At 36.4% G+C, this 21,441-nt stretch overlaps 1 protein-coding gene across 1 annotated transcript in view; it reads right to left on the bottom strand.

The window, feature by feature from the left end:
• Positions 1–15,169, bottom strand: part of LOC133519355 (uncharacterized) — a 207,741-nt gene extending 192,572 nt beyond the window's left edge. Inside the window, exon 1 of the mRNA XM_061853397.1 lies at positions 15,001–15,169. The gene's annotated coding sequence lies outside the window, so the exon portion shown is untranslated. The remainder of the gene's footprint in view (positions 1–15,000) is intronic.
• Positions 15,170–21,441: the final 6,272 nt, after the last annotated feature.

The raw sequence follows: 21,441 nt of genomic DNA, 5'->3' as shown, positions 1-21,441 counted from the left end.
ACGATACGGAATCGACGCGTCGTATGCGTACCGTTTTTGACGCATGCTCCCCACACCGCTGCTTAAAATACGCTGACGCACCGTAAATTGATCTGCGTAAAAATCGCAAAAAATATTACACGGAGATCTTATGGCAGACACCACACCGGTGACGTAAAAGACGCAACTGTTTTGCGAACAAAAAAGATTCGCGTGAAGCACGTCACTGCGAGTCCGTACCTTCACCGTTTTTTAAGCAGCGGTGTGGGGAGCATGCGTCAAAAACGGTACGCATACGACCCGTCACTGCGATTCCGTATCGTGACCGTTTTTTAAGCTGCGGTCTCGTCGCACCTTTATAGGTATATATACAATCACGTCTCTTGGTGACTATTGGTGAAAAGGGACATGAAAGCCAGCTTTCTAAGCAGAAAATATCATAATTTTAGTAATTTTAGAATGAGTTTTGCATGATCTTTTTTCAAGTCACAAATCTGTTTTCCTGCAAACATTTGACTCATACCAAATTCACTCCGACACTCCCGAAATACTTGGCAATTTCAAAGCTGGACTCCCTTATGCAACTTCTCCCATAAGATATCCTGTTGAATTTTCACATGTCAGTGAACTCACTTTATACATGTTTTTCTTCTTTTCTTTATACATGTTATTCATTTTTTTCTAAAAGAAAACAACAAACCATAAGCTTTAATGCACCCACTGTACTTCTGTATGCATTGTGACCACAGGTAGCCTGCAGTAGGCGTTTTAATTATCTTTTGATTAATCATTATAAGAGAAAGGATACAATACTTATTTATCATTTGAAATATAGCGCCTTACAAATAGTTGTAGAGAGCGGATTTCATTAGTTTTATTACTTTTTTGGTAATTCTATGGTCGTACAACTAACGGCCCGATTCGAACTTTAAGATACGATATAGATCGGAGATGTCATTGACAAAAGTGACGTTTCTTCAAACAAAAATGTCACGTAAATGTACATACGTTCGTAAACGTAAACAGGTAAAGATACATATTCAGACGGTATAACTTTACAGTAAAAATGTTAATATATTATTAATGTTAGTATGTAGTTAATTAGATCAGAAAAGTATCCATTTGGTCCCTCCAAGCAGGGAAGAAAAGTCCCACTTTGATCCCTACTAATAGGGAAGAAAAAGCCCCTTTCCGAATAGGTGATATGAAAATTGTGCAAGCATTAGATCAATAATTCAAATATCCTTAAAGCTGTCTCATTACGAGTGATGAATGCAATGGGTGTAACTACCAATTCAAAAACGATGGAAGCGCCAACGAAACTCATACATCGTTACTACTTTTTGACCGTGTATTTGAATTTATAGCATTGCGTACTGAGTGCAGACAATTCGTTCGTCAAAGCCAGTGTTAGTGTTAGTAATACTGTACCCCTAGTGTAAATTTGATCGACATCATAACGTTACGAACGCGTTTGCGTTAAGTCTCATTTTGTATAGGATTTTGAGTTTCCAAAACGTCCCGCTTGGCGCGCTCTTTCTAAATCCAATACAAAATGAGACTAAACGCAAACGCGTACGTCACGTTTCGAAATCGAATTTATTTACAATAGGGGTACTGGAGTCTCGTGAGTTCCAAAATAAGTTGACTCTGTTTTAAAACGCGATGCGATAAAATATTACATCACCTTTTGAGTCACGGCTCGAGTTAAAAAAATCGTCTTCATTTATCAAAGTACATAAAGTATTTCAGTCGCGCATTAGTATTGGAGCGTCGTTAATAATGGTGTAAGCACCCACCACCATAACCAAAAACTTACGTCTGTGAAATAAACAGTTACTTTATTTTTGTTAACCATGAATTATACGCAAAGACAACGATTATTGAACAGTATTGCAAAACATTGATGCTTCCAGAAAAAAAAACTCGAATCTCTTTTTTTATTTTTTATTTAGTAATAAAACTTAAATCTATCATTACTGGTTTAGCCTAATACGATAGATAAGCGACAAACCAATAATCAGAATTATTAACTACCTATATAATTATAAACTTAACCTAATGTTAACATTGCAGCCTTTGTGAGAGTAGAAGCTATCGTTCAGTAAGCGTTTGGAACTAGCCTGCGCAAACGCCGATCTTGCGCACGCGCCTTGCGACATGCGCGCAGACACGCGACGAAAATCTAAACCACGATAATTTTACTGGATTTATAAACCTTATCCTTATAATAATAAAGTCCATTTCCGTTAGGTTTAGCTGACACGGTGACTTGGTTCTATTATATTCTTCGAGTATTAAGTTCCTTGTGATTTCGATATAAAGTCCGCATCCAAAGTTTAGTATTAGTACCTATTTTTTTATAGTTCTAGAAAAACTACATTTGTATTTGAGGAATTATTTAAATTGAATGGTTCTTGTATCTGTTTGACATGAAATTATTTAGTACAATGGTTTTTGACACGCAATGGAAGAGTTGAAGATAGGAAAAATCAGTTTTTGGTAAAAATTAAATTTTTGGTACAAGCTTTAACCGCTGACTGTACTTTTCTTACCACAGGCAACTAATACTCATATATCACAAAAAACCCCAAACACAATTAGGTTGCGTTGTTTTATCACAGAGTTCTTACAGCCACCTCCTGTCTCCATCATCAGATCAGCTCGATGGTATCAAAATATTGCATTGTCACCGTACTTACTTATGTATGCAAATTTTCAGCTTCATCGAAAACCGGGTAGTGGGTCAAATTTAACATGCAAGATTTGACCCGTACAAGCATGGTTACATACATATTTACGTACAGTCAACCAATTTGAATCCTAGGTCACTATAGAACCTTGTCGCTTTAACTACTAGATACTTGACACGCATCACTCAATAAGCACTGTCGTAGAAGTCATTATGGCATGGTTCTATAGTGGCCTAGGAATCAAATTGGTTGACTGTACATAGGTAATTAGGTACATTACAAGTTAAATAAAAGCTTGTAATAGAACCCAAGATACAAGAACTAGAGTAATATTATTATATAATTGCTATAACCATCTCACAAAATCAGATGGCCTGATGGATGTGTCAGATGCATATTCTATCTAATTCTGATATATAAACTATTAAATAGGCCTACTGGTTATATCTATACGATATATCATTTCGATCAAGGGCTACCTCGTTTATTGCCGCTCGTTATCCAACTTCGAAATTTGATAAAATCGTAATCATATCATGATCTACAGGGTGATTCATGAGACGTGAGCAGGACTAAGCCTACACAATCAGTAAATGTTAATGAACCGTTCATCATCATATTTAAGTAAAACAATCTCGTTTTATTTCTGTCATTTAACTTTTTGGGAAGGACAAATTTGATAATCTACAATCATGTACACCCTACAACACTTAATTAAGAAAGATAAAACCTCTTTAACCGTTATGACAGCAGTTTGATTATGAAGAAAACAAAATGTCACACTTGAGTGAGATACGATTTTTCAAAAGTAACCAGACTCCGATGACATTCAATTTGTCACTTGTTATGGATAAAACAAAGAGGGTGACCATACATGGCGTAAATAAATTAAAACATTTTTTTTGAACAGTAAAAAATAAAAGAACGTTAATCTCACAAATACTGGTACGAAACAGTTGCTTATAACTTACTGAATGCTCAAGCTTGATCCTGCTCACGTCTCCTGAATCACCCTGTATAGAGATTTAAATCGATACCCGACCATTAAGAAAGGATAAAACAGCTATTAGTCTAAATAATGGTTGAAATTGTAATTTCCCGTGAAAGTTAGGCGTGTCCACTTTCACGCTTCTTGCCCTTTAATTTGGGAGTAATTTAATAAACTGGTTATAATGCGTTTTGTGTAAAATGCTCTTTATTTTAAGGCCTTTTCCCATGACAAAACACGTAAAGTAAGTGCGGCTGAGTGCTTGACAAGTCAAATTATAAATTTTTATGTCAAAGTTATTGGGGCAGTGATTAATTAAGGTAAAAAAGCGGCCAAGTGCGAGTCGGTCTCGCCCATGAAGGGTTCCGTACCATTTATGACGTATTAAAAAAAACTACTTACTAGATCTCGTTCAAACCAATTTTCGGTGGAAGTTTGCATGGTAATGTATATCATATATATTTTTTTGTTTTATCATTCTGTTATTTTAGAAGTTACAGGGGGGGGGACACAAATTTTACCACTTTGGAAGTGTCTCTCGCGCAAACTATTCAGTTTAGAAAAAAACCTCTATTAGAAACCTCAATATCATTTTTGGAGACCTATCCATAGATACCCCACACGTATGGGTTTGATAAAAAAAGATTTTTTGAGTTTCAGTTCTAAGTATGGGGAACCCCCAAAATTTATTGTTTTTTTTCTATTTTTGTGTAAAAATCTTAATGCGGTTCATAGAATACATCTACTTACCAAGTTTGAACAGTATAGCTCTTATAGTTTCGGAGAAAAGTGGCTGTGACATAAACGGACAGAGAGACGGACATGACGAATCTATAAGGGTTCCGTTTTTTGCCATTTGGCTACTACGGAACCCTAAAAAATCACTCTCCGTCAAATTGTATAATATTATAATATATCAAAACGTAATGTAATGACGTCTTTCAATAGACTTATAAGAAATGGGACTACTGTATCCCTAGTGTACATTTATTCGATAGCGTGACGTGACGTATGCATTTGCGTCAAGTCTCATTTTGTATTGTATCATGTTCCTAATTAAAACCGATTGAGTTCTCAATATTTCCTCGGCTACGATACCAATCACCAAAACATGTTAGAATTTGACCTTGTTAATTAGTAATCTAGTATACCTCTCATAGCCAATCAAGTAGACCGGTTCAACCTACTCACACAATTTTGTGAGCTGTCTAGTATATGTTGACCTCTATAATCAAAACATCCTTAATACGATACACGTGCGAATAGGCAATTTCTGCACTTGTATTGGAAACAATTATTATTGCACACCTCAATAAAGAACTAACAACATTAACAAGTGTAATAATATACTCAGAAACAGAAGTCGGTTTTTGCAAAAAGATAATTTTAACCACTAAGTACACAAAAAGCAAATACTTCCGTCATACGAAACCGCAAATGTATACTAGGTACATACATAAATCTGTGGCCCAAGTGAAAAAGGGTACAAGTCTCTGGCAGTTTAGGTGTATAAGGGCATAAGTGTTACGTGGAACTTACACCCCTTTACACCTGCGCTGCCAGAGACTTGTACCCTTTTTCACTAGGGCCACAGAAATATACACGGTGAACAAAAAATATGTGCATTCCCATTGCCAGGGAGGTTTTGGGCTTATACTGAGCAACTTTTACTATGAGGCCAACCCCAAAATCGCGAAAAAAATTTCTGGCTGTTTCATACATTTCAGCTGGTCCATTTTCTATGGGAGGGTAAAAAATTTTTTCGGGATTTCGGGTTTGGTCCCATAGTAAAAGTTGTTCAGTATAATCCCAAAACCTCCCTGGCAACGGGAATGCACATATTTTATGGCCACCTTGTATATCTAACAGTACCCCTAGTGTAACTTTGATCGACATCATAACGTGACGAACGCGTTTGCGTTAAGTCTCGTTTTGTATAGGATTTTGAGTTTCCAAAACGTCCCGCTTGGCGCGCTCTTTCTAAATCCAATACAAAATAAGACTAAACGCAAACGCGTACGTCACGTTTCGAAATCGAAATTATTTACACTAGGGGTACAGAAGACGTTAACACAACAATGCATTAGTGGAACCATTCACTTGTTTAATTAAAACATTATTGAATACTTGACAACTTGACGTTGAAAAGTGCCAAGTACTGTCGATTTCTCTCGCATAACTTGGGCTTGTCCACACTGAATTTGCCTAAATATTTATGTCAAAGGAGAATAGTTGAATAACTAGTTTTTTGGCTTAATATGAATGTCGGTGGATGGTTTTAGCAAAACACGCTAGGATATTGGACATAGAATTAAGTAGGTATATATAAAAAGACTTGACCTTTTGCTAAACGGGTTGAGTTAATTAATTAGGGGTCATCCATTAATTACGTCACACGAATTTAGAGTTTTTTTTACCCCTCCCCCCTTCTTGCCACACTTGGTCACATTTGGCAAACCCCTCCCCCCTTGATGTGACGTCACATTTTTGGCAATCTTGTTTTCAACGAAATAGGCAAATCGTTTGAGGTATTATTAATATATTATCAAAATATTTTTGACAAAAGATATATTAGTAATTTTATAACAGAAAACCGATTGGGAAAGAAAAATAACGGAATAAAAATGATTACCGTTCCAAAAACTCGTTGTTTAACTGTCCAGCGAATAAAAAAAAAATGGTTACCGATGAAGTTAAAGTTTGTGACTCCCCCTCCCCCTTGTCACAACATGTCACATTTTCTTGACCCACTCCCTCCCCCTCAACGTGTGATGTAATTAATGGATGACCCCTTGTACAAAAAATACAATACATTTTACAAATCGAACAAAATAAGTGATTATGCAACAAAGTAAGAAATACTTTTCGTTTTATTTTATGTATCTTTTTACTTTATATGAATTTTGTAAAAAACCTAACCTAAGACTAAAAATAAACTTTTACATACAAAAAATACCAAAGTGGTTATTCAGATTTGGCTAAAATGTTTTTTAAATTCTACTCCATCTTTTTTATCTTTTTACGAAAAAAATGTGAGAACTTTCAAAACATTTTTCTTAAATTCTATTAGGTAGGTAAATATCTTCATAATGGAAAGAAAATGCAAATGCTACGATTTCGCAAAATTATGTCACGCCACAATAAATCAGTCAAAACAATTTAATACACAAAAAACCTGTTAATTATGTAAAAAACTTTACTAGTTGGAACAATATGAAATCTGTCGAATTTCGTTTTATCTGTCAACCGGTCTATTAGGCTGGTTACAGACATTTCAAAACTATTCGAATTGAGTCAATCAAAGTTATGTAAGAATACGAAAATAACTGGTTTTGCTGCCAATATGTGGACAGCATAACAACGTATTTATGAACTACATATATCCATTCATAAGCACTTACTTAATAACTGTTTTCTAGTTATAAGATCTATTGTAAACCCACAAAAGCAATCAATGAATGAATTATTAACTACACTATTTAGTGCGCGACCGATTTTTCGGTTTCGGTATAAAAATTATATTTCGAAACCGAAAGTTCGGTTTTGGCCAAAAATAACTAAACCTTTTGGCCGCGCTGCATTTTAAAATTTTATGATTTCGGATCACGTTATAAGTCATTCTTAATCAAAATAGGCGTGATCAGTCACGCACTTGGCAGGATTGTAAACTTGTACGAATTATAGGTGTTTTATTTACCGTTTTTTCTGAAAAGAAAGACAATCGATTTTAATACATCTATATAATAAAATCGTATTTATTACAAATAATAAAAGGAAAAATAATAAAATAGCCAAGTTTTTCTGCTAAAAAACGATAAATGATTTCTGTATGTGTAGTATAAAGGCAAACATGAACGTCAAAGTAGCCAAAGTATTAAGATAGTAACACTCTATTTCATCCAAAGAAATATAAAGAAATAACTAACTTTTATTTTCAAACCTTCCACAGGTATGTTGAAAATAAACATTAAACATCAAATTCCGATCACCAACCTCGTCTTTATATACTTAATTAACGCTATATAAAAATTCTACTCATTTACTAGCGATAATATAATTAATAAACATAAATTAAAAGACAAACTTTGCGTCGATGATGTCATTCGAATCTTATGGGTTTGGTGAGATATGGCACGGATTTGACAGTTCTATCTTGCTCCTAATTGACTTAATAAACGTCACAGTACGATATATATTTTGTCGAGATATATGTTTGTCCCGTTAGCGGTAGAGACGTCCGGGTGTTGGTGTGCCGAGGCCAAAATTTTCTTGGGCGAATTGGGGCGGCGGTTGAGGGAGAGGGGTCATGATCCTCGTTCCGGGTCATTCCTGATGCAGAGGCTGTCTATCGCGATTCAGCGTGGCAACGCGGCGAGCGTGATGGGCACCTTTGCGTCTGGGAGGGCTCGGGACGGGTTGTTTGATTAATTTTTGTATTTGTGTCTTTATTTTTGTTTACTTTTACTCCTGTTTAGTTTATAGTCAATTTTAATGTTTAAAAAAAAAAAAAAAAAAAAAAATTATATACAAGTTATATTGTGTATGAGGTCATAAATATTAGTGATAAATCTTCAATCCGGATACATTTGGATTGTTTTTTGAGACGCTTCAACATTTTTGTATAGGCTTATCGAAAGATTAATGTATAATGTATTTAACATTATATAATGTATTTAAACGTCTTTAACTCAAGTGTTTTGCTAATATTATTTAAATGATTCCCAAATTGAATATGTTTAGAGTTAGACCAATATAAGTCTGCAAAGATTTTGCAACACGTTTAAAATAACACTTGCACTGCATGTGCCATTAAAATCGTTCCAAACTTGTCTTGGTCTGACTCTGTCAATTTTTTAAATAAATCTTGCAAGTGTTATAATGTATTTCATCAATATTATTTAGCTTCTTACAATGTAGGTATTAATATGAATGTGTGTTTGTATTATATAAATAATCTAAAACCTAATATAATCTCACTCGCATATACTGACAAGGAATATGTTAAAATTACACGCAATTTTTTTTTATTACGAAAAGGTACTTAAGCATTTGACCACAATCTCACCTGATGGTAAGTGCCGATGCAGTCCAGGATGGAACATGCTTACCTAAAAGATGTCTATTCACTCTCGATTTAAAAATATCCAAGTTATACTGGACTGGGAATAGATTTGCAGGAAGTGAATTTCACTCCTTAGCTCATTCAATTTTAGTCATTTAAACTTACTTATTAGAGTAACTCATTTTAAATCATTTTAATGAACGTGTTATACCTTAATATGTCTACATCATGCAAATATGGCGCTTGTAAACTACTAGAGAATTACTTAGCTATAATTATTGCATAATAGTAAAAAAAAACTACGAATCACAAAACACGCACTGCCTTTTCTGAACTATTCACAAAATTGCCTGAAATCGGCGGACGTTTGTTACAAACAATAGAAAACCAACTTTAAGTTGAAGTTTTAAGATACAAATTTCTTTGGACGATGTTATCGGTGCTAGAGGAACCAGCAAATCGGAAAAAAGATAATGATTGAAAACATACAGCCACGATTGCTTACTTCCGATAACCTTTGGATAGATTCGGAAGCGAACACGGTGTATTAAGAATAATGATTTGAGAATTTGAAAGACTAGCAGTTATATTAACTTCACTTGTAACTAATTAACTCACAATATAATTAAATTTTGCGAGTTATTTTAACGTACTTCTAACAGCCATTTCGATTTGAAACTTTGCAAGTAAAATACAAGTAAGTACATTTGATTACCGCGATGGCATTCGATTAGCGCTCGTCGTCAACGAAGACTGGGGAAGAAAATAGATTCTTCCGCAGTCTTCGTTGACCACAAGCGTTGCAAATGATCCGAAAGTTTCGAATTATAACATGTACACCGTGTTTTTATTGAATTCCGTAAACTTTGGGGTATCAGTAAGTACGTTTAAGGAAACTAAATGGCACAGTTATTTTTTTTTTAAGATGTTTATTTTTCGTTATTTTTATTACTATAAAAAGTAATTAAATGTTGCATATAGCGTTGTTATAACACGGACATTACATTTAACTCAACCAAAGAATTGAAAATTGTGACATATCAATGTCATTTCGAACATCGATCGTCCGAGATAGTACTTACGTTCAGTGGCAAATGTATTAACTCATACTAAACATTAATCGATATGTAAACAGGCCCTGAGGCAAGTGTACATGCTCGTAAGGGATTTACAAGATAAAAATTAATTATTGATTATTTCTGAAATGGAGTTAATTAGAATACCAGTGTCTTTGAGAAAGTTACTTAATTTAAGCTCAGGGATGCACCCTTGAAATTAACGGAAATAAAAAAAACACGGTGTATAATCCATCTTATTCCATCTTTTGACATTAACTATTATACTTTTACCTTATACATATACTTACTCGTATACTAAATTTGACATATAACTTACATAAGATTTTTCTTCTACGGGCCAGTCGGATCCACAATATACAAACGTTTATACATATAAACACAACTATTAGGACCATTACACTCATTCAAACACCAAACATACTATTTCCGAATATCCTTTCAATTGAAAAGCGACATTTCACACATGATCAACTATTATTGTCCACCTAACATTGTTATAACCTTAACTGGACCATTAGTTTTCCTTTATACCTATTGCTACTCAACTTCAAACTTTAACTTGACGTATTACGGTTGATTTTAGAGCGACGTGTGAATATATTTATGTTCTTCCTTGTCATACAAGTTCCAACCTTTACGCAATATATCAAGGTTTATTTTCGAGTGTATGTAAATGTTTTTATGTTAATTTTTAACATAAAAGCTGTGATGAAATGTGGCAGGGCGTGTGTGGGACTTTCGTCGCAAACTACTGAATATTATTAGTGACGTTATCTATGTAAAGGGACCTGATTGTTGCTCCGGTACAAATACAACGCTGCGCGACGCAGTGCGACGTAAGCGCCATCGACAATAAGGTCCCTTTTCCTAGATAATGCCACATTTGAGCTATCCTTTGGGTTTAGGTAGAAATTAGTAATATATTAGCATGATATGAATGTAAAACCTGCAGTCTTTTGTAACATCTGACACTATGGGTAGCATCTCGGTCGCCCAAGGACACCTGCAATACCAACCCGCGTAGCCAACGTGCCAATCATTCGTCGCTCCGTTGCGAACGAACTGTCACTGTCGCACTTATATAGAAGAGTGATAGAGAGATGACTACGCTACGCTACGGAGCGCTAACGATTGGCATGTTGGCTACGCGGGCTGACCTAGGTTCATAGACAAGATGCCAATCGTTAACGCTTTGTAGCGTAGTTATCTCTCTATCACTCACTCTCAGTTGCGTTTCGTTCGCTACAGAGCGTTAACGATTGGAATCCTGCTAAGTTGCGAACTCGCGCGTGAGTCCATAAAGTAAACACCCCTATAATGAAACTGGCGCCAGTAATGGGATGGTACAGACAAATCCTGTAAAATAAGTATTTACCATCAGTTTTTAAACGCTGGCAACATTTTACCACATACAAGAGCAGTTTGAAAATTATGGTTTAAGACATTTATTATCTTATAAAGAATTTATATTTTTTTTTGTATACTACGTCGGTGGCAAACAAGCATACGGCCCGCCTGATGGTAAGCAGTATCCGTAGCCTATGTACGCCTGCAACTCCAGAGGAGTTACATGCGCGTTGCCGACCCTAACCCCTCCCACCCTCGTTGAGCTCTGGCAACCTTACTCACCGGCAGGAACACAACACTATGAGTAGGGTCTAGTGTTATTTGGCTGCGGTTTTCTGTAAGGTGGAGGTACTTCCCCAGTTGGGCTCTGCTCTAGAAAATGCTAAATTATCCGAAATCTTCGATAATGATCTGTCATTTCACCAATTACGTTGTCATAGCACTGCATAGAGAACGTTGTTACGTTTGGAGAGTTGAGTTTACGTTCGATTATACGTTTTCTTTTTACAAGGAATGTTTCTGTGAAATAGAGCATGTAGAAAAATACTTCTTCATCACACTTGCTCGAAAAAGATCTTATATCATGCTGGTATACTGAAGGACAAAGGCATGTATTGTTCCGGGAGTTGTGGATTGTGAAAAAGAAGCTATAACTCCCGAGGGACTCCTAAGCACTGGTGGCCTAGCGGTAAGACCGTGTGACTTTCAATCCGGAGGTCGCGGGTTCAAACCCCGGCTCGTACCAATGAGTTTTTCGGAACTTGTATACGAAATATCGTTTTTTTTTTTTAATGCTACGTCGTCGGTGGCAACCAAGCATACGGCCCGCCTGACGGCAAGCAGTCTCCGCAGCCCATGTACGCCTGCAACCCCAGAGGAGTTACATGCGCGTTGCCGACCCTAAACCCGCCCCCCTCTCGTTGAGCTCTGGCAACACTATGAGTAGGGTCTAGTGTTATTTGGCGGTTTTCTGTAAGGTGGAGGTACTTCCCCAGTTGGGCTCTGATCTAGATCTGAAATGATATCCACTGGCTGTGCCCTACCACACAAAGCGAGATGAAATTTACAATGCCCATACCTCTCTTTTGGACGTAGTTCAAGGACGTACCCGGGTCCAAATTTGATATTTACCATTCGCTTTTCGATGAAGGAAAACATCGTGAGAAAATCAGACTAATCCCAATAAGGCCTAGTAAACCCTCTGGGTTGGAAGTTCAGATGGCAGTCGCTTTCGTAAAACTTGTGTCTACGGTAATTCTAGGGATTAGTTGTCAAGCTGACCCCAGGCTCCCATGAGGAAGATGATGATAACTATGTATTTATCTATATACGTATGTATATCGTCCTCTAGTACCAATCGTACAAGCTTTGCTTAGTTTGGGGCTGAGGTCGATCTGTGTGAGATATTTATTTATTTACTTAACCATAATTATATCATTTATGTCCAACAACAAACACAGAGTTACGAAAACTTAGTGTATTTTTGTAGCTCAACGAAAAATTAAAATTTTATTGTTCCCCAATTGGGATTTCGTATGTATTCCACACAGAATAAGGAACTCTTCAAACCAGCCAAATATTACGAGTAACCAACACAAAAACTAAACTAAACAAAATAAAAACTGGCCCTTTTAATTTCTTATAACTTCCATACCTCCTCATAAACACACAATCGGCCTGATCCTAATTTTAATATATACGTCCAAAATTAGATCTAAAGAAAAATTAATCCTTAGCAAATATCTGTTTGGCCTAGTGGTTGACTGCTAGAAAATACCTCAAGGCATTAAATTCGCCTCTTGTACTTTTTACTCGTATTTGTGCAATAAAGTTTAAAATAAATAATCAAATAATAGGTACGATATGGATCGAATTTAAATCTAATTATTAATGTATACTCAAAAATTCAAAATTTTAAAAAAATATTCTGCAAGTAGGCCTCAAAGGCTCTTTTACAAATCAATACAACATTTATAGTAACATCATAAGTGACATGAAAAATACATAACAATATTTATAAATACAACAGCCAATACCTGGGTAAACATTACATTATAATAATCTTAAAATAAATAATTACTACAATACAATAGAGATGTATAGTCTCTATGGTTAAAAACACATTAAATCTCCATTCATTTCCAGATCTAGAGCAGAGCCCAACTCGGGAAGTACCTCCACCTTACAGAAAACAGCAGCCAAATAACACTAGACCCTACTCATAGTGTTGTGTTCCTGCCGGTGAGTAAGGTTGCCAGAGCTCAACGAGGGGGGGGCGGGTTTAGGGTCGGCAACGCGCATGTAACTCCTCTGGAGTTGCAGGCGTACATAGGCTACGGAGACTGCTTACCATCAGGCGGGCCGTATGCTTGTTTGCCACCGACGTAGTATAAAAAAAAAGTCTGGAGATGTAAAAGGTCCCCAATGTCCGAGTACTAAAACTATAATAGAATACTAATATAGAATCAGTACCCCTAGTGTAAATATTTTCGACAGCGAAACGTTACGTACGCGTTTGCGTTAAGTGTCATTTTGTATGAGATTTTTGACTTTCCAAAACGTCCCGCTTGGCGCGCTGTTCAAAAACCCATACAAAATGAGACTTAACGCAAACGCGTACGTCACGTTTCGCTATCGACTAAATTTACACTAGGGGCACTGGCTGAACAGCTGTTTGTGTACAAGTAAACTTTATTCTCGTACATTTCTCGTTCGCGTAGATGTCTGAATAATTGCCCCCTAATGAACAAACCGAATTACATAAACGCGAGCGCAGAGAGAAACGCTACGTTTTCGCTCGCTTCAAAACGTCACAAATATCCATGAAGTTGATAAGCAAAAATATCTTTATTTTCAAGGGATTAACGTTCAGATTTATTTGACACGCTATTAAATTTATTTATATTTTTACGACGTTCTTTTTATTAATAAACGGCTGTCAAATCTAAAAACGTCACAAATACATATGAAATCTATAGGCACGTACGACGTTTTTCTTTCGTATAGATGCAACTCTTGGATTTGTGGACAGAGGGCCTACCGCGAACATCGTAGTTTGCAAGTTGCGGGCATTTTTCTCTGTCACTGTAATTACGCCTCAACTAGAGTAAAAGAGAAAGATGCCCGCAATTTGTGAACTTCGGTGTTCGCGGTAAGCCCCGTTATTTTTATTTTGTTGACGATTAGTTTCTTTCACATATTTCCATAAAATTTGGTGGATATTTAGAGTTCCCTATTCGGTACGTTATAATTGCAATTTCACTGTATGTCCAAAAAAAACTGAGGTACGAAAAAGTATGATGTTTTCGTAACTGGCGAAAAATTATTTCTTTTTTTTCTGGACAAGTTGTGGTTTTGTATTTATTTCTTCCAGTATGAAGAACTCTTCACACCACTCACAATTAATTTATATTAAACGAAAAAAAAAATCTGATTCATATTATATTAAGATAATATATAGTTTACATTTAAAAAAATGTAGTTTAGTTTAATTTTTTTGAATTATTTTTATTAAAAATGCAACTATTCATTAATATAACAATCAATATTGCTAAGTAACGATTTGAATGATTATTACTTTTTACCAACTAATTATATTCCTTCCAGTATTTAATTACATACAATACCATAGCGTTAATAGTAGAGTAGAATGTAGAGTAGAGTCAACAACTCTACATACAAAAGACCTCAACGCGCGTCATTCAAGCACAAACTATAATCTAATTTATTCAACATTCATACCAATTAATTAGCACCAATTTGCATCTAATTAAAATCGCAATTTTCATGCATACACATTTCCGCACACACGCATGAACACCCGATTACTGAAAAAAAAATTAAAAAACTCACTTGCGAAAAATTGAAGAGAAATCCGAACGCAACAAGCACTTGGCAACGTCACTGGCACAAACACAATTCCTTTTTCGCAAATTAAAAAAATAACACACTTCAAAATGGGTCACGGATTCGAGGTTCGAAATTTGAATTTCGAACGGCGCGGCGGGCGCGGTCGAGCGACGGCGAAAGACTGCGCTCCCACCACTGAGGTGAGCGCGATGTGGCTTGACAGATGCTGATGGCAATTTGGGAGTTGGATGGCAAAATTGTGCAGTTGCAGTTCTGAGCAGCCAGTGTTTTTTAATATGAAAGTCAAATATGTGGATTATTGTATTGTAGTTCAAGGATATAACATTTAAAAACATTTTAGGGTCGTTATTACATTTATTTGACGACCGGTAGTGGGTAGTGACCTTGCCTACGAAGCTGATGGTCCCGGGTTCAAATCCTGGTAAGGGCATTTATTCTTGCGATGAGCATGGATATTTGTTCCTGAGTCACGGGTGTTTTCTATGTATTTAAGTATTTATAAATATTTATATATTATATATATCGTTATCTAAGTACCCTCAACACAAGCCTTATTGAGCTTACTGTGGGACTTAGTCAATTTGTGTAATAATGTCCTATAATATTTATTTATTATTATTTATTTATTTATGTAATAAATAAAAAATAAAAAAGTCATGGTGTTGCCTCTTGTTTGACATAAATAGGATAGTTTTTTTTATTACGGCAATTAACATTATATGCAAACGAACTCGCAGATAGAAACGAAACTAGGTAGTGTTATTTAAGACCAGGCCGAAAAGGTAATCTTTTGATTAAATATATACCAAACATATTTCAATGTAAAAAGATTGCATTGAAAGCCCCAAGGTCAAAAGCACCCGGTATATTTTTTGTAGATGCAACCGTTTGTATCTCGATTGTAGGATACAGTGCAGGATATACCCTGATTGACATCAATGCCACAGTTCCAAGAATTTTCTTTGAAGTGGAACTCTCTGGACACTGGCCGAGATCCCGAGTAGAGTTTCTTCTCAGGAATATTCTAATATGGTATTTTTTTTTATACCACGTCGGTAGCAAACAAGCATACGGCCCGCCTGATGGTAAGCAGTCACCGTAGCATATAGACGCCTGCAACACCAGAGGTATTACATGCGCGTTGCCGACCCTTTGAAAACCTGTACACTCCTTTTTTAAAGAACCCCACACTGTAACCCCTCTTGAAAACCTCGGCAGGAAGCTCATTCCACAGCCGAAGCGTTGGCGGGAGGAAATTCCTCTTAAACCGCACAGTACGCGACCATTTAGGTTCTAGGGTGTGAGGATGAACACCCTGTCGACGGCAAATTATTTGATTCGTTAAAAATCAAAAAAATATTTTACAGTACATATGGGGCTACTTTATAGCACTAGTGCGAGAAGTAGCATATTACGTTACTGTGTCGAACATTTAAAGGGCCATATGTACTGTAAAACGTTGAACGATACATGTGCGAATAGGTAATTCGCAACTCGTGTCGATTTAAAACACTCCCTTCGGTCGTGTTTTAATTTATCGCAACTCGTTTCGAATTTCCTATTTTTCGCACTTGTATCGTAATGTACTATTAATTGTTAAATCAAATAAATCATCAATAAATAGAAGCATACTGTATTGTTCACAAACGTGCAGTTCGGTAAATCGGCCAAGATAACCAGCAATCTAAAGTTACCTAATATAATTTCTGTAAATTATTGTGCGGAAGGTAACATAACATAGGTTGTAAGTTGATACTAACAAATATGGACTGTATTAATTGTCTGAGAATAAATAATTTTTATTTTTATTTTTATTTTATTTATTAGTTGTTCACATGATAAGGTTAAAGTAACACTAGTGACATGACATACACTTTAATTACCGTGTATCTACATACATATATTCTTCAATAGGTACTTTTAATTAATATAATCATCATCTTGGGATCACTAATTAGGCTTTAATTTCTTCAATATAATGTAATGTTTTATTTTTAATTTTAAGCTATGTTCAACACAATATTTTATTGTTATGAATGAATAAAGAAATAATAAGAATACAGGCTGTTCCGAAGTATTGAAACGAAAATAATTAATTTCTTCGTTAATACTGTGTCGTTAGGTATGAGACTTTGTGCATAGGTTATAAATACCGTAATCGACACGTCCTATTCATCTATGTCCAGAGGCCAGAGACAGAGACACGTGTATAGCTAAAAAACAAGCCATTAACTGATTAAAACGTATTAATTACTTTTCAAATTTCGTATTATAGGTTAATTTGCTTTAAAATGTTATCACACAGGGTTTCGGGCGCGAGAGTAATCTCGTAAATTTATTAGGTAGTTTTTTTTATTGTTAAATTCGTTATCAATGATGAATTAAAAATAAACAGTAAGCTGCAAATATGCTTAAAAAGGTTAAAATAGTTAACGTTTTTGCAGTGTTTAGCTATTATTATTTTTTTTGGATACCTAGTGTAAAATATTCCCGCACTCAAAACTCCAAGGGTTATTTACGTTCTTACGATTTACTAGAATATATTGAAAAAATATATTTTCCTAGTTTTCATAGAGAATATTCGAAGTTTAACGGGAGTTTTCTAGTTACAATAATTTAACTATCAATGAGTACAATAAGCTAGGTGGTTGGATCAAGGGTCAGATGCAGAAGGCGGTGATCTTGGACACGGCGCGGATAGTCCGGTGGTTCCTCTCTCTGCGGCCCTGACCACCGGCAGCTTGGGCCCTGCCCCGCTTCTGGCGGCACCCTAGGTTAGGTTTTTTATAATGTGTTTTTATATTTTGGTATTTTTTTGTGGTTTTATATTTTACTTTTATATTCATATTGTTAAAAACCTAAACTAAGACCCAAAATAAATAAAGGAAGTATATTAAGCATGTTAAAAAAATAACTGTATTATGCACACGCAAAACTTTCCCTCTTAAAATAATAGTGATGCGTGTAACATTATCCGCTTTTAAACTTATTATTACCGACGTGTAACAGGCCGTGCCTAATTTGACAGAACTGTGACAAGAAAGTGGCAATATTGCTCTATTTAACCGTCTAATGAAAAGGAGGGTACCATTTTTTCGTGTTTGTAATTTTGTAAGTAATACAAGATAATATGTACGTAATACAAGATTATGCTCATTGCTAGGGTCTACTTTTACTATAGTAGCAAAGAAAATTTGAGTTAGAGGTGGGTTGTCAAAAGAATTTTTTTTGCTGCAGTAAATTTATTGCCAACTTTTTTTTTTTTACTTTATGTCACAATAAAAATAAGTACAAATGGCGGACTTAATGCCTTAAGGCATTCTCTACCAGTCAACCATAGGGCAAAATGGAAATTCTCGAATGTGGGTGCAGTGAGAAAAATAATTCAAAAGAAATGACAACTACGAGTATAAAAGTAATTTTAAAAAACTATTTACAATTTTGGACATTAATAACATTATTTACAATGTTACACAAATTATACTAGGTACTACATATATATAGACATATTGCTATATTAATATCAATATACATATATACATAAATATAACGTATAATATATATTATAAAATAAATATAATATACATACTTCTTCTTCCTCGCGTTTTCCCGGCATTTTGCCACGACGCATGGGAGCCTGGGGTCCGCTTGACAACTAATTCCAAGATTTGGCGTAGGCACTAGTTTTTACGAAAACGACTGCCATCTGACCTTCCAACCCAGAGGGTAAACTAGGCCTTGTTGGGATTAGTCCGGTTTCCTCACGATGTTTTCCTTCACCGAAAAGCGACTGGTAAATATCAAATGATATTTCGTACATAAGTTCCGAAAAACTCATTGGTACAAGCTGGGGTTTGAACCCGCGACCTCCGGATTGCAAGTCGAACGCTCTTACCGCTAGGCCACCAGCCCTTCTATTTTTTTTAGACTACGTCGGTGGCAAACAAGCATACGGCTCGCCTGATGGTAAGCAGTCTCCGTAGCCTATGTACGCCTGCAACTCCAGAGGAGTTATATGCGCGTTGCCGACCCTAAACCCGCCCCCCCCTCGTTGAGCTCTGGCAACCTTACTTACCGGCAGGAACACAACACTATGAGTAGGGTCTAGTGTTATTTGGCTGCGGTTTTCCGTAAGGTGGAGGTACTTCCCCAGTTGGGCTCTGCTCTAGATCTGGAATGACATCCACTGGCTGTGCCCTACCACACAAAGAGAGATGAAATTCACAATGCCCATACCTCTCTTTATAATAATAATATAATATACATACATATTAGAAAAACTATGCATATGCGCGGAGGAGGATTAACTTACTTATGCTGCACTCTGCAGGTGCTTGTGAAGCATACGTTAGAAAACAAACTTGCTTGGGGCTTGGGGCAACTTTTGAAATATGATTAAAAAATTTAGAACGCCATTTGACTTTGATCCTTATTATTTCGCTGATATGTGTTAAATTTGTTAAATATGGGCCTCTCGCTATTGATATGATACGAACTCGACAAGTCAAAGCGCGAGTTCTGTGAGCCGTCAAGGTCTTCATAACAAATCAAGTCTCGATTCTTATAAATCGAACAGGCCTTACGGAACTAAGAGAAACGCTTCCGTTACGAGAGGCCGCCGGCCGTGTGACGTCACGGCCAAAATGGCGGCTCCGTTACCGAAGATACGTGTGGGTGTAAAAACCATTGCGGGAAATCAGAAGGTTTGCGTGAATCGCGATTATATAGTTCAGTAAGAATATACAGAATACAGGGTGGAAAATTAATGGAGGGAAAGTGGCTTAAAATCTTAAGATAGCTCATTTTACTTAAAAGAAACATTCTTTTATAAAAAAAATATGAGTATTATAATAGATTTTTTACAATTTGCTTGCCTAAAAATATTTTTGTGTAAAAAATATTCGATTTAATGGATGTTTTGTGTTGTGTTGTCGGCCGTCCCAAGAACGCCCGCTTGACAGCCCTATCCTCTCCCATCCTGAGTAGGTGACCAGCGAAGTCTGTGGGCATTCGTTTCGCCGATTATATTGGGCTCGGCCACTAACTCCTCGACTTTGTGGTTTAATGGATGTTTTGTGTTGTGTTGTCCGCCGTCCCAAGAACGCCCGCATGACAGCCCTATCCTCTCCCATCCTGAGTAGGCGACCAGCGAAGTCTGTGGGCATTCGTTTCGCCGATTATATTGGGCTCGGCCACTAACTCCTCGACTTTGTGGTTTAATGGATGTTTTGTGTTGTGTTGTCCGCCGTCCCAAGAACGCCCGCATGACAGCCCTATCCTCTCCCATCCTGAGTAGGCGACCAGCGAAGTCTGTGGGCATTCGTTTCGCCGATTATATTGGGCTCGGCCACTAACTCCTCGACTTTGCAAAGTGTATCATTAAACAAAAATTTTATACCTATGCATTTTAGTTAAACCGCTTTTTACACATGTTTTTTACATTTAAATGTTTTATAGTTCCTAACATTTGTCACTCCCCGCTCAAATGTTGGAAATCAAACACAAAAAACCGACCAAGTGCGAGTTGGACTCGCGCACGAAGGGCTCCGTACCATTATTTATAAAAACAAGCAATAAAAAATCACGTTTGTTGTAAATAAATAATAAAAAAAATATTTTGAATATTTATTCTATTCTGTTTTTTAGTGTTTGTTATTAAGCGCTGGTGGCCTAGCGGTAAGAGCTTGCAATCCGAAGGTCGCGGGTTCAAACCCCGGCTCGTAGCAATGAATTTTTCGGAACTTATGTACGAAATATCATTTGATATTTACCAGTCGCTTTTCGGTGAAGGAAAACATCGTGAGGAAACCGGACTAATCCCAACAAGGCCTAGTTTACCCTCTGGGTTGAAAGGTCAGATGGCAGTCGCATTCGTAAAAACTAGTGCCTACGCCAAATCTTGGAATTAGTCAAGCGGACCCCGGGCTCCCATGGCAAAATGCCGGGACAACGCGAGGAAGAAGAAGTTGTTATAGCGGCAACAGAAATACATCATCTGTGAAAATTTCAACTGTCTAAAAACTGTCAGCTTGGTGACAGATGGACAAACAGACGGACAGCGGAGTCTTAGTAATAGGGTCCCGTTTTACCCTTTGGGAAGGGAACCCTAAAAACGAAATAAGAAGATAAAAATTTGTTGCTTGACAGATTCAACCTTTGACCTAAACCAACCCCCTTTGACATCAGATTGACTTGTCACGCTCATGTTTGTCAGTGTTTGACACTTCAAGACAGTGTGAGGTGCTATTACGTACGAGGTTGTCTTGTGTGAGGTGTCAAATTGAACGAGTAGGGCGTTTTCGGTATTAGGGCGATTGTACATGAATAGATCAAATAGTTTATTTTAACTTTTTTTTAGCACTCCCTTAAGACGATCTGACACACAAATATAAAATTGAAAAATTAGTTTCTATATAGAGTCCG

The sequence above is a fragment of the Cydia pomonella genome, chromosome 6 (genome assembly GCF_033807575.1).
Source record: "Cydia pomonella isolate Wapato2018A chromosome 6, ilCydPomo1, whole genome shotgun sequence".
NCBI lineage: Eukaryota > Metazoa > Arthropoda > Insecta > Lepidoptera > Tortricidae > Cydia > Cydia pomonella.
The sequence above is the reverse complement of the archived record's forward strand: the minus strand, read 5'-3'. Positions and strand labels throughout refer to the sequence as shown.